Here is a 20,542-nt window from a genome sequence, read left to right as displayed (position 1 = left end):
AGCACCTAAGTCACGGGCTGAGGGGCAACCTCTCCAGCTGTTCACTGCCTCTAGAGCCTGGGTGCGATCTAACTGCTTCTCTCCGTAGGGAAGTGTGAGGGACATGCCAACCTCAGCCAGGGAAGTCTGAAGCCCTTGAACCCACGTGGCTGGATTTCATCACACTTCTCTTCACCGCTCCAGGGTGGCCAATACATTAATGCAGACTGCTCTTGGGATTCCCCTGCCTAGCTGGGGCTCTGGTCCCATATGGAATACTCTCACTACCTCCTTTGGTCCAGGGGGTCCAGTATTATTCTTGACTTTGGAGACCTTTGGAGGCTTCAGGGGCAGAATTCTCTCTCCCCAGACACCAGATCAATTGCCAAACAGAATGGGTCAAGCTGATAGACGGGAACCCCGCCTATCATAGTCCTGTTGTCAAGATACACAGGGAGATTGTCCTACAGTAAGAATTTCCGGCCCTGTGCAAACACTGATGCTGCTACTCTTGGTACTTCTGCCATTTCTCACCTCTACATGGGTGTCCTGGCCCCTGCAAACCCAAGAGTTCCTACATCTGAACTCATGACAGGCTAAGAAGTACTCTGAGAAAGACTGTCTTATCACTGTGCATCATCTTCTCCCTCACCTGCCTAAAACTTAGAACAGTAGGTAATCAGTGGACAAATGAATAAACAGCACATGAGGCAGGGATTTGTCACTTAAAAATCACTGAGCTGCAGTCTTCAATTTCCTCTTTCACACCCATCCATTCTGAGCTCCCCTGCTCTCTGCTGCACTCAGCACCCCATCACCCTTCAGACAACCACCAGGAAGAGAACCACTTTCTATAGGTCATTCTAGGGACCTTCCCAAGATATAACATTGCTAGTGCCTGGTAGAGTAAAGGGTCCTGGAGACAAGCAAGCCCCAACCCATCTTGTCCCCTCCTTGGAATATCTTTAGATGTTCCATATTATTGATGTCACTGACTTAGGCTCAAATCCATAGACTTTCCTGCCCTCAGTCCCTTATGAGGGCCTCTATGACTTACTCTCTTACACGTGAGGCCAAGAGCCTCAATTCTGATACTGGCCTGGGTCTCTGCCCCCAGGCTCTTTATGACCTTAGCTGCCTTTCTGATCTCTGGCAGCCTTGACCATTGACCATCTATGGCCATGGACCACTACAGGCCACTGGGTTTGCTAATGTCTAACACCACCTTCCCTAGCAGGTCCCTACCCCCTAATTTCAGGTTCGGTCAAAGATAAATTGAAGAAGAGAAACTCTGAAACAGTTATCATCACTCTCCATATTTATAGTGTATTCCTTCCTCAAAAAGCAGGAAATAGGAGAGATGAGCTTCCTTCTAAATCTAAACTGGTAAATTTCAAGGCAGACCTACTTTGCCTTCTCCTCCCTCAGTGATCTTACTCTCTACCCTACCTCAGCTATTTATTCCTATATATACTATATCCTAGACCAAGCCATTACTAAAGCCCTTTCTAATCTCAGTCTCAAACTCTCAGTCTCCAACTATCCCTACCTATCTGTATAACTATAGCTCACCTGCTCTTCTAGCAAAACTCCAACAATCCTTCAACACACTAGGATCTACAAGCCACTAGTTCTACCATCTTTTCACTGTCCTTCACCTCCTTATGTCCTTACTGCTGTTCTCACCCAGCTTACATTCCAAATCAACCACCTCCCTGTATATATCCTCAATTTCTTTGCTCCTCCTTCATTCAGCTAAAACACAACTCCTGTTAAATCCCACATCCTACCTACTCTGGACTTGGACCTGTGCAGATGAAAGTAGCTGGTCAGAGGAAAATGCATGCTGGCTCATCTCACCTTAAATTCGAGTGATAGATATGGAAATAATCTAAGTGTCCATCAATGGATGAATGGATAAAGAAAATGTCACACACACACACACACACACACTGGAATATTATTCAGCCATTAAAAAATTAAGTCTTGCCATTTGTAACAACATGAATAGATCTTGAGGGCACTACGCTAAGTAAGATAAGTCAGGCAGAGAAAGACAAATACCATATGATCTCACTTATGTGTGGAATATAAAACAAACAAAAAGTTCAAGTATACAGAAAAGTTGAAAGAACAGTACAATGACCACCCGGATTTAGTTATCACACATTTCTCTACCAAAACATACTTTGAGAAGGAACTATCTATACTCCTCATTTCTTTCTTTCTTTTTTTTAAAAATTTATTGAAGTATAGTTGATTTACTATTTAATGTTGTGCCAATCTCTACTGTACAGCAAAGTGATTCAGTTATCCACCTATGTACATTTTAAAATATTCTTTTCCATTATGGTTTATCACAGGATAAGTGTTTTTGCAAAAGAATAGGGAAAAGAGATGTGATACTATATGTACAGTATTTATGCTACTGCACCAGGATAAAAAGGAGTCAGAGGACTATCACCTCTTGATGTGGAGGTCTGAGAGAAAACCCAGTGGGGTACCCAGACAAAAGACATGAACGAAATTCAGGAGATAAAAATCAACTGAGGACCCATCAGAGTTTCTAGACAGGATTTATCAAGTTTATAAGTGCTGCACAGAAATAGCCTCTGGGGCCCTGAGAATGTAAAGACGATGAATATGACCTGCATCAGGCAAAGCCGCCCCAGAGATTAAAAAATTACAGAAATTAGATGGTATATTTGAAATGAATCCTTCTCCATTAGCAGATGCTGTTTTTAAAGTATTCAACAGCAAGGAACAGACACAGAGCAAGGAGATGAGAAATGGAATGCAGCTTTTCTGGTAACAGCATTGAAACTGAGTAACCTAAAGAAGAATTTAGACTCAGTGGTAAAAAATTCCGCCTGCCAATGTAGGAGATGCAGGTTCGATCCCTAGGTGGGGAAGATCCCCTGGAGAAGGAAATGGCAACTCACTCCAGTATTCTTGCCTGGAAAATCCCATGGACAGAGGAGCCTAGTGGGCTACAATCCATGGGGTCGCAAAGAGTCTGACACGACTGAGCACATGCAAACTGAATTTTTCCCCGGTGCTATACAGTAGAACCTTGCTGTTTATCCATTCTAAATGTAACAGTTTGCATCTGCTAATCCCAAACGCCCAGTCCTTCTTTCCTCCACCCACCTCCCCCTTGGCAACCACACGTCTGCTCTGTCTGTCTGTGAGTCTGTTTCTGTTTTGTATATAAGTTCATTCGTGCCTTATTTTAGATTCCACATGTAAGTGATGTCATATGGTATTTATCTTTCTCTTTCTGACTGAACTTTACACTCAACATTTCTGATCTCTCTCCTCTCATTTCTCTTGAATCCATTCTCCACACTGATCATTTAAGGTCACCAATTACTTTCATGATGCTAAACCTAATGGTCAGTTCTCATATAATGACCATACAATATTCTGATTTGCCTGGAGCCATCTTGGTTATATATGTTATCCTGCTGCTGCTGCTGCTGCTAAGTGGCTTCAGTCATGTCCGACTCTGTGCGACCCCAGAGACAGCAGCCCACCAGGCTTCCCCGTCCCTGGGATTCTCCAGGCAAGAACACTGGAGTGGGTTGCCATTTCCTTCTCCAATGCATGAAAGTGAAAAGTGAAAGTGAAATCGCTCAGTCGTGTCCGACTCTAGTGACCCCATGGACTGTAGCCCACCAGGTTCCTCCGTCCATGGGATTATCCTGGAGTAACTATTAATAATACCCATTTTCATTCTCTAAAGTGTCCTAGTTTAGACAACAATTTATACAATTGCCCTACCGCCCAGCAATATATTATATAGTTTATTACTCCTCTTGAAATACTTGCCTAATTTGGCTTCCAGAACACCACACTGTCCAGGTTCTCCTGCTATCATTCCACGCATGCCTTCTTTGCAGTTTCTTCCTCGTCTCCATCATCACTACAGGTTGCTGTGCCCAAGGGCTCAGTCCTTGCTTCTCCTTCTACATTCACTTATGTGACCGCCTCTTCCATTTTCACAGCCTGCCTCCTTTCCTCCCATGAATGCCAGACTTTTCGATATCTCCATCTGGATGTTTAAGAGGCATCTCATGCTTTGCATGTTTAAACTTGAGTTCCTGATACTCCCCCTGAAACCTGCTCTTCTTGCAATCATTTCCCCATCTTGCTAAGTGGCACCTTCATTCTTCCAGTTGCTCAGGCAAAATGCCTGAAGCCAGCTTAGATTCTTCTCTCTCTTTCATACCCACATCTGCACTGTCAGCAAACCTGTCAGTTCTTCCAGAACACATCCTGAACATGACAATTTCTGACCACCACCACTGTGTCCACCATGACCGAGTCACCAGTGTCTCTCTCATCAATCATTACAACAGCCTCCTAATTGGCCTCCCTGCCTCACGACAGTCTTATCTCATCCAGGCAGCCCAAGTGTTCCTCTAAAACCTAAGTTACTCCCTGCTCAGGAGCCTCCATCCTTAGAATGACCTCCAGTGTCCCCATGTTGCAGCCTTCTCTTAAAGTTCTGACTTCAGCTCCTATTATTTCCCACTCCAGCAACATAGGCCTCTTTCCTGGTTTTGGATCCCACCTCAGTGCTTTTGTACTGTCTGTTTCTTCTTCCTGGAAGGCTCTTCCCTCAGATAACTAGCACAGCCCCTCCTGAACTTCTCCGAGGTTGTCACTTAAATGTCACCATTCTCAGTCACCCTGTCTACTCTCGCTCTATTTCTCACTATCTAATATACTCAGTTCAGTTCAGTTGCTCCGTCGTGTCAGACTCTTTGCGACCCCACACAGCACGCCAGGCCTCCCTGTCCATCACCGACTCCCGGAGTTCACCCAAACTCATGTCCATTGAGTCAGGGATGCCATCCAGCCATCTCATCCTCTCACCCCCTTCTTCTGCCCTCACAGCATCAGGGTCTTTTCAAATGAGTCAGCTCTTCATAGCCAAAGTATTGGAGTTTCAGCTTCAACATCAGTCCTTCCAGTGAACACCCAGGACTGATCTCCTTTAGGATGGACTGGTTGGATCTCCTTGCAGTCCAAGGGACTCTCAAGAGTCTTCTCCAACACCACAGTTCAAAAGCATCAATTTTTCTGTGCTCAGCTTTCTTTATAGTCCAACTCTATGTGCTATGTGCTAAGTCACTTTAGTCATGTCTGACTCTTTGTGACCCCCATGGACTGTAGCCTGCTAGGCTTCTCTGTCCGTGGGATTCTCTAGGCAAGAATACTGGAGTGGGTTGCCATACCCTCCTCCAGGGGATCTTCCCCATCCTGGGATTCAGCCCACGTCTCTTGTGCCTCCTGCACTGGCAGTTAGGTCCTTTACTACTAGCGCCACCTGGGAAGCCCAGTCTAACATACTATACATTTTTCTCATACATCTGGCATTGTTGGCCTGCTTCCCCATTAGAATATGGGCTCTGTGAAGGCAGGAAGGTTTGCCTGTTTTGCTCACTACTGTATCTCCTGCACTGACAGCAGCATCTAACACTTAGCAGGTCAATAAACATTTGTTGAATGAATGAATGTAAAACGGGACTGAAAAGATGCAGCATCACAGATGAAGTCACATAGGCATGCCAAGTTCCCAGCACACCAGTTGCTCAATAACTGTGTTTCCTTCACCCCCTACTTCCCTCCCAGTTTTGGTATCAGCCAAAACTGATACCCCAGGGTGTGCCAGGTCAGAGGCCGGGTTGATGGCAGTAGCAGCCCTACCAGTAGCCACCAACAGCCCCCCCGGACTCCCTCAGCCCTTCTCCTGATGCTGGTTTCTGTAGTTAGATGTGAGACACCCTGCTTTAAGTCAGGAAGCTGAAGCCTGCAGAATGACTGAGGAAAGCATTCAGAAGTCCTGTCCTCAGATCACATCTTTGTATCAAGGTCAGCTTTCATACCTCATCCTAGCCACTCATACTTACCCCAAATACAGCCTGACAGCCCTTGCCCCTGGGCTAACAGTCCAGCCTCACAGGTTTATTCAATAGCACGCTTGGGCTGTCTCCCTAGCCTCCTTCTCCAGACTTTACTACCTGGCTCCCCCGGGCCCCTCCATGCTCCAGTGTATGACCTGCCAAGACTCTGGCAACCACATCCCAGGAGGACTAGAGCACTTTGTCCACCAGAAACTGCTGCTGTGTCCACACGCAGGGTGGGTCCTAGGAACTAACCATGCTCGGTCAGGTGCTCGCCTGGCACAGTCCATTCCGGCCGTGACTGCTCTCTTCAGGGATGGCCTGAGCCCTGTCCCTACCCCAGCTCCCAGCACTTTCTCCTCACTTTAGGAACAGGAGCTATTTCCTACAGATGAGTCCCTGAGGAAGCACAGTCAAATGGGGTCAAGATTTCTGGGCTGGGGTTGCTCCTTCTAGAATCCTAGCCCCGAATTTGGACGACTCAGTCTGCTGGTGCCACCACAGGGTCATGGCCACCCGCCTGGCCTGCTCTGCTGCTGGATGGCTTCTGGCTGCCCTAGTAAGCAGTCTCTTCCATTCTCCACGGGGGCCTTCCGAATGTTCTCCACTCTTCTCAACCTTCTCTCCCAGCACCCTGCCTTCCTGTCCAGCGCATGGCCCCATCTCCTGCTTCTATTCTGATTGGGTCCATAAATTCCACTATACATGCCGAGTAGGAAGGGGAGGGGACTTGGAAGAAGCACATCTCGAGCAGACAATGATCAAGATGACAAGACCACTAAGGTAGTCTCTGGGGTGTCACTGTGAGAGGCACGGGAAATGGGGAGTGCTTATCCTGCATCCTTTCTGCCTGGCAGGTCACCCCTGAGCAAGTGTGAGCTCCATCCTGGGTGCCTTCTACAGGAGAAAATAAAAACCACTGGAAGGGAGAATTCCTTCACCTTTATACCGCAATTACAAGCCCATCCATGTTCCTACCACTCTGCCCTGCTGTAGAATATGAGTCTCCCTCTGAGAGCAGAGGCCCACCCCTCCCCTCAGTGCCTGGTTGCGTCATCTATCCCATCCTTCTCCCCCAAGTTTCTACTTTCCTCTCTGTGTACAGGATCCTTCCACTGGTGATCCACACACCCACTTCACCCTCCCGACCACACCCGCCCCAACTTCAACTCCGTTACAGGCACGGTCTCCTGGGTGCGGCCTCCGCGCAGTGACCACATATCCTCGCCTCATGATTCAGCTTGATGTCAGCTGGCTGTCACCCCAACCCCTGCAGAGACACAGCTCTTGCCGGGGACTTCTCCAGTGCCAGTTCCAGTCTCTGAGCTCCCATTCCTGACTTGCCTCCGCAAGTTTCGAGCCTCTTCTTCTCAACATGTGTCCTGACACCAGACTGGGCTAGCAAAGGCCGACTGTGCCCAGCTTGATTTCAGACTCTCCTGGGAAGCCCAGACTCTGCCTCATCCCTGAGCCCTGACATCCCTTGCCCCCCCAGGTTCTAGCTCCCTTGCCCCTGGCAGGGCCTGGAATTGCCATGTGCTATGGCATATCCAAACCTCCTGCCGGGTCAAAATCAGCAGGGCTCGTGTGATCCCTATTTGTGTCACTCACAGGGCTTACGTACTAGAAAGTTTTCCTTAAATGTTTATGAAATAATTATCCTACCTACTGTTTTTCACTAGGCTATAATCCTTTCATCCTAACAAAAGAAATTTTAAATAAGCAAGGACTACATTTCCCCTAATTTACAGATGAAGAAAGTGAGATTCAAAGAGTTTAATTTGTCCAAGGCGAGAAAGTGCTGAACCAGGTCTAAAATCTGAGGTTTCTGATTTCAAAGTCTGTGCTCCTTCTAAGATTCTATGTGAGTCCTGTGAGTGGAGCTCTCAGATACCACAAACGGATGGGGACAGGTCCCAGAAGGACATGTGGCAAGGGCCCTCTCCTACGGATACAGCAAACTGTGAGAAATGGATGGCAACGTGGGCTGGATGGCAGGAAAACTCAAGAGTTTGGTAGCCGGTAGACACTTCCACTCATACCTACCAGGTCGGTGGAAGAATCTGTTCTGGGATAGAATGGCTTAGTCATCAAGTCTATGGAAAACAAAGAGAAACGAAAGAAACAGCTTATGTTGAAGGTCCAAGGAAGATCCCACAGGTTCCAGATAGCTCCATGACCAGACCTGGTTTGGGTCCATAAATTCCATCACACATGCTGAGTAGGAAGGGGAGGGGTGCTCGGCAGAAGCACGTCGAGAACAGACTTATGGTCAAGGTGACAAGACCACTAAGGCAGCGTCTCTGCGGTGTCACTGTGAGAAGCACTGTAAATGGGGAGGTGCTTACCCTGCATCCTTTCTTCCTGGCAGGTCACTGCAGAGCAAGTGTAAGCTCCATCCTGGATGCCTTCTACAGGGAACAGTAATAAGACGGGACTGACCCTGAGAAGAAACCCACCGTGGTAGGGAGGGGCTTCATCATACCTCGAGAGAGCAGAGACGTCTGACTAGAGGGAACTTGAAGGTAAACAATCATCAGCTTCAAGTCCAACCATCTGACAGAGAAGAGGGATTAGTCTTGTTCTGTGTGGCTCTGGTGGGTAGAACCAGAATCATAAGTGGAAGCTGCAGAAAGGCATATTACCATATTACTGCTTTTTTTTTTTTTTTTAATTAAAACCCTCTAGTCGTTGACCTTCTTGAAGTGGATGGGTGGCTTCTGGAATATAAGAGCCTCTGGCTATTGGGGATGGGGGGTGGACTAGGACATCTTCATTATTCTAAGACAGGGGCTCTCGACCCACCAAGTTCAGAAAAGTGGCAGGAACCGCCTCTCCCGGCACGCCCTGGTCCCCTGCCCCCTCCTTGGGCTGCCCTGGGCTGAAGTTAGGCTCACAGTGGCAGCAGGTCCAGCCTTCAGTGTAACCTCAGGGCTGTAAGTTCAGTCGCTCCAAGCTAGTGTCCAGGGACTTTCTTGGTAGAGCTCTCTACAGTTTAGATAACTTATTTTCTCTCTTTAAAAGGAAAAACTTTAGAAAGGGGGGAGGTTGTGGGAGACTATTTCCATCTCAGTATCTGTCCCAAAGTTCTGGTGTTTTGCCAGGATGGAAGCATGGTATACACAACACTGTTAAAAATAACCCCTTGATTGAACAGAAGGCGTGGGAGAGGGGATAACCAGGCGATTTTGCTAGTGGGTGGGGGAGGTGGGTAAGGAGAGGAAATTTAGACCCAGAGACCCTGGGAAGGGTTGTGTTCGAGAAGGGTTTTGTAGACGCAAGAACCAGGGAAATACTGTCCTCGATGGCTCGTTTCCAGAGAATTGCCCAGTAAGTGCTCTGTTTTGGGTGTGCTCTACTATATAAACAGGCTGCCAGTTTCAAAGGGTTCTCCCAGGATTGAGTCTGCCATTTTTCGGTCTTGATTGCCAGCCTATGGGACAAAGGTCAGGGAATGACGACAAGGAGCAGAAACCAAGAAAGGTTAACAATGTCAAAAACCACAAAGGCCAGAGAAAGGTCTATTGGATTTAGCTGTTGGGAGATTCTTGTGATTTGTGTGTGAAGGCTTCCAGACATTTCCTTCTATAACTAGACACTTAACGTAAATGGAATGCTCTAATATGGACTGTTCCATAACTTGCTTTTGAAAAATCCAATGGTAGGTTGTGGGATTGTGTCAGGAAATAAAATCTGACATCATTTTTTATGATCACATATTATTTCATCACGTGGACATACTATATTTACTTAATTATGCACAGCTAAGAGGCATTTATGTTGTCTCCGATTTTCTGCTATGATGAACATGCTGCAACAAGCATCACATTACAAAAACTTGTGTCCGCAGATATGATTATTTCCTTATGTTAAATACTGAGAAGAAAAATTGCTGGATCAAATGAAATCCGCATTTTAGACTTTATTACACTTTGTGTGTGTGTGTGAGTGTGTGTGTGTGTGTGTGTGCTTAGTTGTATCCGACTCTTGGCGACTTCTGGACTGTAGCCCGCCAGGCTCCTCTGTCCATGGGGATTCTCCAGGCAAGAATACTGGAGTGGGTTGCCACTTCCTCCTCCAGAGGATCTTCCCAACCCAGGGATTGAACCCACATCTCTTGCATCTCCTGCATTGGCAGGCAGATTCTTTCCCACTAGCACCACCTGGGAAGCCCTTATTACACTTTGCTTCCCATAATTTTCAAGAGAAGGAAATATTATTCTGAAGATTTCCTCCAATTTCTCTGGCCATTCTTTCCCATTCTCCTTCATTAGGTCTCCTTCCTATTCATCCCTTATAAGTTGATACTGCTCAGAGTTGTGTCCTTGGGTTCTCTTCTCCCTCCAAAATTATAAGCTCAAATGTCTTCCAGAGCCAAGAAGGTACTACAAATATGTTAATTGGGCCAGATGTAAGACAAGAAGGGCTGCTGCTGCTGCTGCTAAGTCGCTTCAGTCATATCCGACTCTGTGCGACCCCAGAGACGGCAGCCCACCAGGCTCCCCCATCCCTGGGATTCTCCAGGCAAGAACACTGGAGTGGGTTGCCATTTCCTTCTCCAATGCATGAAAGTGAAAAGTGAAAGTGAAGTCGCTCAGCCATGTCTGACTCTTCGCCACTGCATGGACTGCAGCCCACCAGGCTCCTCCATCCATGGGATTTTCCAGGCAAGAGTACTGGAGTGGGGTGCCATCGCCTTCTCCACAAGAAGGACTAGGTCATGGCAAGTAGAGAGGACAGATTGCCTAAAAGAATTCACACTATTTGAAAACACTGTGCTGGCCACATGGCTCCCAGATGGCGCCAGTGGTAAAGAACCCACCTGCCAATGCAGGAGGCATAAGAGATAAAGGTTTGAATCTGGGTCAGGAAGATTCCCTGGAGGAGGGCATGGCAACTCACTCCAGTGTTCTTGAATGGAGAATGCCATGGACAGAGGAACCTGGCAGGCTACAGTCCATGGGGTTGCAAAGAATCAGACATGACTGAAGCAACTTAGCACTCGTGCACGTGCCGGCCACACAAAGCATGTCAACTTTATCTTGTAAGCTGCAGGTTTGGGACCCAGTCTACACACTTTCCCCGTACAACCTCATCTACAGCCCAAACTCCATCTACATGCTGAGATTCCCATTGCGTCATCTCTGGCTCTGACCGCTTTTCCTGGACTCCAGACTCATACACGTAACTGATTACATCTTTCCTTAAGTGTCCTGGAGGCATCTCATTATGTCCACAACCAGATTTGTGATCTCTGCCCTTTCATCTTCTCTTAACAAAAGCCAGAATTGGAAAATGAGAAACAACTGCCCGTCTTCTCAGATTCCCTATCTCAATGAATAGCATTCCAACTTTTCCTGTTTTTGAAGCCAGAAACTTGGGAGTCATTCCAGATACTTCCCTCTCCCCAGCCATTCACACTCAATTAATCATCAAATGAATTCAGGAGGCATAATAAGCACTTACTGAGCACCTGATCAGTGCCAGGTGCTAGTTAGGTGCTTGGGTTGGCCACAAAGAGGAATGCTATGCTCCTGTCCTGGAGGGAGAGACTAATTACAGCGCCATGATCAGAAGTGGTGGTGTTGGGAGAAAAGTCACACAAGATGTTCCGGGAGAAGAGGAGGGATAGTTTGATTCTATTTCCTAAGTGTTCCTCAAAGAGCCGCTAATCTCCATCCCCGGCATTGCCTTCAGCAGGCACTGCAGCAGTCTCCTAACTCATCTCTATGTTCCCTCCTCCAGTCCGTCTTCCATACTAGGTTAGAGAAACCTTTCCAAGTAGCAAACTGGATCAAGGCATACTCTTCTCTCTTGTCTAAAACATGTCAATGATATCCCCACATCGTCTCACAGGACAGCATCACAATCCTTTTAGAATGACTTGTAAGGTCTCCCCGGACCCTGCCCTGGATGACATCTTGTCTTTCAGTATCCTAGGACGTAACACCGTGCCCCGAACATGCCACATCACTTGCAGTTCTCTGAATATCCCTGGGTGGCTCACGCTCTGAGTTTATGCTGCCCCTCTGTCTAGAACACTTGACCTATTGTTTTTCAATTGCCTAATTCCTAAACAATCTTTAAGACTTGGATAAAATATCACTTCCTGCAAAAATTCTTCTTCTATCACTTCACCCAAAAAAGATGGCTTCTCCAGGCATTCTGTTACACACCCTCCCAGTGCTGCGGGCTTACGCTGGGGGAGGGAAAGGAACTTCTGAGGTATTTTGCCCAAGCTGCTGAAGGGGGGACCGTAACATGTCCTTACCTGGATGTCTCTGAGAACAGGTAGTGCTGAGAAAATAGGGAGGGGTAGCGAGAAAACAAAGAATGATTCCAGAAGAGATCAGGAGACAGGAAAAGGCACAGCTCTTTGGGTTCTGGTTGGACACAGCCTTGAGGGGTCCATGAACCTTTCAGGCCCACAGGCCACATATTTTGAGAAACTACTGACATGATCCATTTCAACTGCTGACACTTACAGTACCCACCTCTGCCAAATACAAAACAAAAACAAAAAAAGAAAGAAAATTCTTCAACAGAATGATGGTGAGTCACCACTCGCCAACGAGAGGACTTTCTATGGCTTTTAAATGCTAGAAGTAAATTATTAGAATGAAGGTCAAGGGGTACCGTGAATAATAACAGTGAAGAGGAGTGAACCCAGAAGTTAGGGGGAAAAAAGGGCCTCTGACATTTCTAATTTAATTTGGTGTCTCTTTTCTGCATGTTCACAGCATCCTATATTTTCATCTACCACAGCATCAACGCTATATTACATTTTGTGCTCATGTCTGACTCCCCCCTCGAGACTGGAGCTCTAGGGTAGGGTTTATGCATGACTCTGCATTCTTAGTACCCAGTAGGGCATCCAAGATATGAAAATGCTTGTAAGATAAATAATGAGGGAAGGAGTGGGAAGGAAGTTTAGGCAAACAATGAATCTGTGCAATATATATAGATATATAAAATTCTTTCGTTGTGTCCAAAACATACTGAAATTGTCAAGGAACTGTCTAAAAACATATTTGTATAAGAATACTGTTCACAGCAATGTTGTTTATAATAGAAAGAAATGGGGGGAGGGGTGGAGAAAAACTAGAAGGACCCTGGTGTTTCACATTTGTATCTGATGATTCGTAGAAGCCTCAAGGTCAGTATTTCCCCAAATGAGTTCAACAGCTGCTCCCAAACTTGCCCTTCCCTTGTGGTCTCTACTTTAGACAGTAGGGCCACCATCTCCCCTGCTCCCCAAATCAGAATGTGGGGGTCATCTCTACTCCTTCCTGCCACCCTGCCTCCAGCCACCTAAGGTCACTTCTCTTCCCAGCATCTCACCAATCCATCCTGTGCTCATCACTGCCTCCCAAGGGGCTCCCTCCTCAGTCCCACCTCCTCTAATCCTTTCCCCCATTCAATGTAATGATCTTTCTAGAGCACAGACTTGATACTGTCCCCCACTCAAAACCTTTGCTGACCTCATAAGGGCAGACTCCTTGGCGTGGCATTCAAGGCCTCTTCCCACCAGGACCTGTACCCTGGACAGCCCAGATTACTTGACAATGCATCGCCTTCCTTAGTGTGAGTGCCTTTCCCAGACTCTGCCTGGTCAGTTTCTAATTGTCCTCCAACTGTCAGCACAGGGGGCATCTCCTCTAGGAAGCCCTTCCTGCTTGCTTAGTCAGTATAGCTGCCCCTCATCTGGGTGTGCACAGCTCCTTGGTTTGCTCTGTCCCTGTGGTCACCACATTGTCCTGTCTCTCTCATGCACTGTTTCTTACTGATCACTGTCTCCCAAAGCTCTGCATAAGGCTTGGCAGAGATAGGGTGCTTAGGGGCTGGGGAAGGGGCAGAATCTGCCTTGGGTCCCCAGGCAGTGAGGCGCCAGGCAAGCAGTCACCAGGGGGAAGGAAGTGTCCAGATGGGGATCTGTAGGGTCTGGTCCTGGCCCCTCAGAAGTGGAAGATGTGGGAGCCCTGCTCCCTGGCCCTGAGGGCACTCTCGCCACACTGGAGCCTCTGCATGGGGCTGGGGGATTAAGATCACATGCTGCACAGACAAGTGCAATTCTAGGGGACAACTTCTCCGGGCCAGTGTTCATTCTTTATCGTCTCTGGACTGCAGAAACAGAAACAGCTCACTCTCAGTCTGAAGCTTTTCGTGACTTGTGTGGAAGACACAGCATCAACAGCCTTTTGTTTGGGCTTGATTTGGGTGAACATGCCAAGAAGACTGGCTCAAAAGTCTTTTCAGATGTCGTTTCTATTTCGTTACAACTCTGCTCCATGAGAGCCATTCACAAGCCCGTTTTTCTGAGGCTACAAAGCTGTCAGTCTCTCAGCCCTGCCACAGCCCACAGAGCTAAGTGGGATGTTCACCCAAGACACCTACTGTGTAGCCAGAGCTGGGCCAGCACAGGAGGTGGTGGAGAGGGCTCTCCATTGTCTCTTGCCTTTCAACCTGGCTTGAATGTCACCGGAGCCCTGAGATACAGCTGCATTGAAGGTCCCCCAGATGGTGATCTGGCACCATGCCTGTATTTTCAAACCCAGTTCCCCGGTGTCCAACACAGACACTGAACAAAAAATGCATTAAATAAGTGAACCAACAGACATGCAATTCCCAGTTATTTGTGCTTATTCGGGGAGCCCATCAAATTCAGTGTTTAGAGGGGAGAATTATCTAGAATTTAATATGTCCTTGAATACATTTATTAGACCTTTCTCACTGCTGATGCTGGTAGTGTGGCTGCTGCAAGGAAGCAAAGAGCACTGGGTCAGGGTGGGGGGCATGGTGTGCGTGCACGTGGCAAAAGAAGGTCAGCAGGACCCCACTCCAAGCCAAAGCCTGCCGTGACAACCGCGCTCATAGACAAAGGCAAGGGCATGGGAGCTGTCGCCTGCTCACTCTCAGTTATGAGCCACACAGGCTGCATTAAAGGTGAAAACTAGAGGACCTGGGGGGGAACTATGTGCTCTGTGTGAGGGTGACAGAGAGGCACAAAGGGAGCTGTGGGAGCCCCGAGCCGACCTCTGCCCGTGCATGTAGGGAAAGCCTCGCAGGGGAAGCGCCATCTGTGCTGAAGTTTGACAGGTGGAGAATGTGAGGAGGGACCCCTAGACGCACACAAGAGATGCTGTGCTCTGTGACGTTCGAGCTGCCTGTTGTCATCGAGGCAGTGTCCTCAAGGCAGGGAATCAGGGCGAGGGCATGCCAGTCTGGGGGGAACAGTATATGCACAGACAAAGGTATAAAAGACCATGGTTTGTAGGGCAGGGCTCCCCAGGGGTTAGGGCACCAGCCAGCATCAGTTCCCGGGTGCTCTGATAACTCCATCAGGGGTTCAGAAGACTTTTTCTTCTCTTTTTTCCCCTTTCTTTCTTTTCCTTTTTTTTTTTTCTTCACTAAATTACAGGTTATCAGTTGCATCCTGTGTGGCTGAGATTGCCAAAAACCACACTTCCTGATATGTGGAGGCATTTCTGTATCAACAGATGCCAATCACCTGCGTTTGTACGCACAGTCTGTACAACTCCAGACAGCTCCCAGCCAAGACACGTCACCGGAAGGTCCTGATGGGAGTGGTGGCAGTCAAGCGTAAGGACAGAATGCAACAAGTATTGCCACTGCTGTGCATTCACTGACGGCCAGAACCACACGTCTCGTGGCATTCTCCTGACTGCCCACAAGGTAGGGGCTGTTATTCCCACTTGACAGGTGAGGAAGTTGAACCTGGGCAGGCCTAGAGGACCTTGTCCAAGGTCCCACGGCTAGTTAAGTGGTGAAGCTGGGACTCAAACCTGAGTTCGTTTGCCTCCAAGATCCAGGCTCTTTTCATTTGCCCCAACTGAGGAAGGTGAGCCCTGGCCCCATTTGGTCTTTGCTAAGATAGCAGGAATGAGATGCTGTGGTCCCGGCATGGGTACTACTGGCAAGGCCCCAAACTCAAGGGATCACTGACCTGGGGTGAAGTCAGGTAGCAAACATGCCCTTCCCCACTTTCGCAGCACAGTGTGGTTGGACTACTTCTGCCACAGCTACAAATTTCTCTACTTCTTGAAATTCAGGAAAACCCTCAGAAAAGGACTGAAAGGTAGCCAATAAGTAGGCCTAATCACAGTCTGGGAAGAAAATGAGCAAGCTCCAGCTTTAGAGGGAACATGGTGGCTTTAGCCCTGTAGCCCATGTCCCTGCCCCGCCCCCTCTGCATCCAGCTCCCAAGCCCTGCCTGCAAGGGGCTAATAACTGACAAGGACAAGACCTGCTGCTCACAGCAGAGGTCGTCCTGGGGATCCAGAGGCGGGGCAGAGGATGACTGTCCTTCCTTTCTCCCTTGGGCAAACGCTTCTCCAGGTCACCCCTGCACCCCTACCCTCTATGCAGCTGTGCCTGTGTGGACAGACACCTCACCAGCCTGTAGCCCCTGAATCCTTTGTTTTCTCCCTATAATCTCCTTGAGGGTCAGTGGCTTTGTTGAGCCTGCTGGAGACCAGGCTGGGTCAAGGGCCCCAGTCTCCCAGCCGAACTGTCTTTCCCCACAGCCTAGGGCATGGTCTGCTGAGCCTGCTGCCTCTGGCACTGCTCTCCATCATGCCTCAGGAAGAGCGGGCTACACCAGAGGCAGCTGCTGACCACATTTTTATAAAAGGTCACTGCCCCCGAGGCCTTCCTTCCCCACATGGGCTCAGCAAGCCTAATCGAACCAGCGATCACTCTCGCTGCATCCTCCCTGGGGGTGGTGGGGGGAGTGGAGACAAGCCCACTGGGGGGAGGGGACCTGTGCGGGCAGCGGCCTCTGAGCAAGAAAAGAAAGACATGGTCGTCCTGGCGGCCGCTTAACAGAAGGTTCAAAAGGTCCTAGGGGCAAGCTGAATCAAGTCCTGCCTGAATCCCTGTTGCTGGTCCTGGGGCTTGCAGGAGGGTGGTGGGGGAGATGGGGAATGAAGTAGAGACAGCCGTTTCCCTGGCCAGAACCCCACAGATGACACTGCCCCTGGACACAGGGGACCACGGGTAGTGGGGATGATAGGCACAGAACCATCCCTCATCCAGCCCCAGAGAGCCGGTTTCTGAGCCCAGGCCTCCTGTACCTGCCTTGCCCCATTTGGGGGTCTCACTCCATTTGGCGGTGTGCTTCCTGGGGCAAGCTCTGCAGCTGGCCCCTGGCCCAGACACTCTCGAGGGGCTGAGAAACAGAGTTCAAGGTGTTCTTCCGTGTTTTGCAACCATCTGTTTTCAAGTTGTGTTGCTGCAGGAAACTTCCCTGTACCAAGCTCTGGGAACGTGGGGAGGGAGGATGGGACTGTCCCAACATGAGAGGCACAGAGATGTCATGAGGTCAGCTGTCAACAGGCCTGCTGGTTGTGATGCTGTCAGCAAACAGGCTTGTGTTTCCCCCACGAGGGTCTCCCATGAGTAGAGACCAGGTTACCCAGCCCTCTCCATGTAGCCCCGGACAGTCTTGTCCACCTTCCCTCTGAGCTGTGTATATGGATCATTTCCTTTCTCTCCCTAGCCCAGCCCTGAGCCTGGGTTCCATGCATGGCATAGGGGCAGAAAGCTCACACGACAGGAGGCAGGCATCAGCTGGAGTCTTCCTTCTACCTGGGAGCGGTGAGGCTTCAGCCCTGCTTCTCCTCTCCAGCACTAGCTATGCGTGGAGGCCAGTCACCGTGGGGGAGCAGATGGAGCCCGAAGAGCCACAAGATGCTGAAACCACCGCCGGCCTGCTCCCCAACGCTGCAGGGCAGAGCGTCTCCCTCCGCCCCTCCCGGGACTTGTGTGGGTGGAGCTCAGAGTCGGGCCCGCCTCCCGCTGAGTAGCCAGGGTCTGTCTGGGCTGCTCCAGTCCTGGAACCTCGAACAGTGAGTGGCCAGGATCACGTTCTGTGCTTTCGCCCGCTTTTGCTCCTCACAGGCAGCAGAGCTCCCCAAGTGAGGATCTTGTACCTGAACTAAGAAAAGCAAAGCTGCTAATCTTGACAAGATCAATCTCCAAATACCACAAGAATGCAGCCTGCCGGTCTGCTCTCACCAGGCGCTGGGCTACTAAGCACTTCTAAGGCTTCCTGCTCTCAGGCACAGCTTGGAGCTGGGACTGCAAGGGGAAAAGCTGCTCCCACCAGGGTGTCTGACTTGCTTCTGAAGCCCCATCTTCCCGGGGATAGCCCACGCATCCCCTGCCCCACGAATCCTCCGGGTCAAACTGTCATCGCCCAGCCGTGCTTAGGGGCCTCCTCTGCGCCTCCACTCAGGACCCGCTGTCCTCGCCTCTCCCAGAGCACATACACCTGGCTGTGTGTGTCCAGGTGCTGCTTCCCTTAATCCTGGGGTCAGTGGGTACAGGGGAAGAAAGGGAGGTCTGGAGAGATTATGCCAACCAGTCCTATTCACTTTCAAAGCCTGTACTCTTATCACTATAGTCCATGCTTCTCAAACTACCTGGGAAGAAGGACCAGTTTTTGTTTGTTTTTAAAATTTTTATTGGAGTATAGTTGTGGTATTTGCATATATATATGGAGAAGGAAATGGCAACCCACTCGTGTTCTTGCCTGGAGAATCCCAGGGACGCGGGAGCCTGGTGGGCTGTCGTCTCTGGGGTCGCACAGAGTCGGACACGACTGAAGCGACTTAGCAGCAGCAGCAGCAGAGCATATGTATAACTGATTCACTTTGTTGTGCTGCATTTCAAATTTCAATTCTGTCACAGAGTGATCCTTTTATAAAATATAATAAAAATGAATCACTATAAAAATGAAAACACATATAAAATATAAGAAGCCCCATTTTAAAATTGTTAGATGACAAATGACAAAAACTTACTCTAATTGCTACAGACCTTTCTAACACTGTATTTTCAGTTTCTCAAAAGTCTTTGTTGTAGACCAGTTCTCACACTTCTGATTCTAAGACACTTAATAGGCTCCCTACTGACAGATACCTGCTGGGGCATTCTGCCAAGGACTCTTGGTAGGAGAGTTTGAGAGGGGATGAGACCTAGCTCCTCAGGTCCTGAATTGGGGCAGGAGAAAAGACACGTTCTGATAACATCAGGAGTGGTGAGCAGATGGAGGCCTAGCACTTTGTCTATGATGTATGAGTTTATAACCAGAAAAAAATCTCACCGGGTGGGTCTGCAGCATTTACCTGTGCAAGAAGTATATAGGTCCTTAGTCATCTAGAGCAAGAGATTTCTCCAAAGAAAACAACTCTAGCCGTGTACTACAGATCCACCTATAAAGATTGGAAGATAGAGCAAAGAGGAAGGAGATGAGGGTGTAGCTACAGGGCATGAGTTCCTGGAAAGGTCAGGAAGCAGGGGTAGGTTGAGACCAGAAGTGGAGCTACTTTATTTTTTAATAAAAAAAATTTTTTTCCCCTTTTTAGCCATGTGGCTTATGGGATGCTGGCTCCCCAACTAGGGATTGAACCCCTGGCCTCAGCAGTGGAAGCATGGAGTCCTCACCACTGGACCCTCAGGCAATTCCCAGAAGTGGAGTTACTTTAAAAGCAGATCATGGATTGGTTCCCAGAAGAGATGAGAACAAATGTCACTTAGGAACACATGGGAAAAAAAAAATTGACGGCAGAGAAACCAACAGGACACAGATGGTAGTTCCTTCAGCTACAAGCTGGTGTCCAGGTCAAGGACAGGCATGTAGTCTGTCCAGCTCAGGCAGGACTGTCAGCCCTTGAACACTCCACAGAGAAGCTTTAGTTACTGAGCACTCTGCTCTTTCCAGAAAGGCCCAGCATCCAAGGATTTCACTGCAGAAGTACCTACTGAAGATACTTACATTCTCCAATCAAAAGGCATCTGTAATCCCCTATAGGTTCACGGTTCAGAGCCATAACTCAGGACACAAGGTGGAATTGATGGGTTTGGTTCCTGGCTCTGTGTTGTTGTGACCTTGGGGAGGTTATAGTTTTTTCATCTGTAAAGTGGGCATAGCAACATTTTCTCCACAGGGCTACTGTAAAGATTAAATAGGCAATGAACATACAATATTTAGTACAGTGGCTGGATAAAGCTGTGGATGCCATAAAACTGTGATATTTTACACACACAGGCTGTTTGTGGCTGCCAATGGAGTGTAAGCCATCAAGAGGAGAGATTTTAAGTGTCTTACATAATGCTGAAGCTTCTGGCACCTAGGAGAGTATCTGGTGCTTAGGAGCTGCTCAATAAAGATTTGTTGAATGAATGATGTGGTAGTTATTATCATTACGTTTACTATAGGATGGGCTTCCCTGGTGGCTCAGCCATAACGAATCTGCCTGACAATGCAGGAGACATGTGTTCAATCCCTGGGTTGGGAAGATCCCCTGGAGAAGAAAATGGCAACCCACTTCAGTATTCTTGCCTGGGAAATCCCATGGACAGAGTCTGGTGGAGTACAGTCCATGGGGTCACAAAAGAGTCAGATCCTACTCAGGAATTAAACAACAACTACTTAGGACAGTGGAGTCCACATGGCAGCTTCTTAAGGGAGGAGAAAAACCTAAGTACGATTAAATAGTGATATGAAGGAGTCAGTAAGCAGAATGAAGATTCAGGTTTCTAAAGAGAGGTTGAGGAATCAGTGCTCAGGGGAACGGCCGGACTTCTCTATAGAGAGTAGACCTGTCAGGACTCGATGACTAACCGGA

At 48.5% G+C, this 20,542-nt stretch overlaps 1 protein-coding gene and 1 long non-coding RNA gene across 19 annotated transcripts in view; one reads left to right on the top strand and one right to left on the bottom strand.

The window, feature by feature from the left end:
• ST3GAL3 (ST3 beta-galactoside alpha-2,3-sialyltransferase 3) overlaps window positions 1–20,542 on the bottom strand; it is a 215,468-nt gene that overhangs the window by 41,983 nt on the left and 152,943 nt on the right. The window lies entirely within an intron of this gene.
• Window positions 15,471–20,097, top strand: LOC147375173 (uncharacterized). Its single transcript, XR_015157823.1, has 2 exons — window positions 15,471–15,584; window positions 17,410–20,097. It is a non-coding gene; the product is annotated as an uncharacterized LOC147375173 (long non-coding RNA).

The sequence above is a fragment of the Bos grunniens genome, chromosome 3, assembly GCF_055505025.1.
Source record: "Bos grunniens cultivar Pamir isolate PY7600 chromosome 3, Bosgru_T2T1.0, whole genome shotgun sequence".
Taxonomy (NCBI): Eukaryota; Metazoa; Chordata; class Mammalia; order Artiodactyla; family Bovidae; genus Bos; species Bos grunniens.
This window is presented reverse-complemented; position numbering and strand designations above follow the sequence as displayed.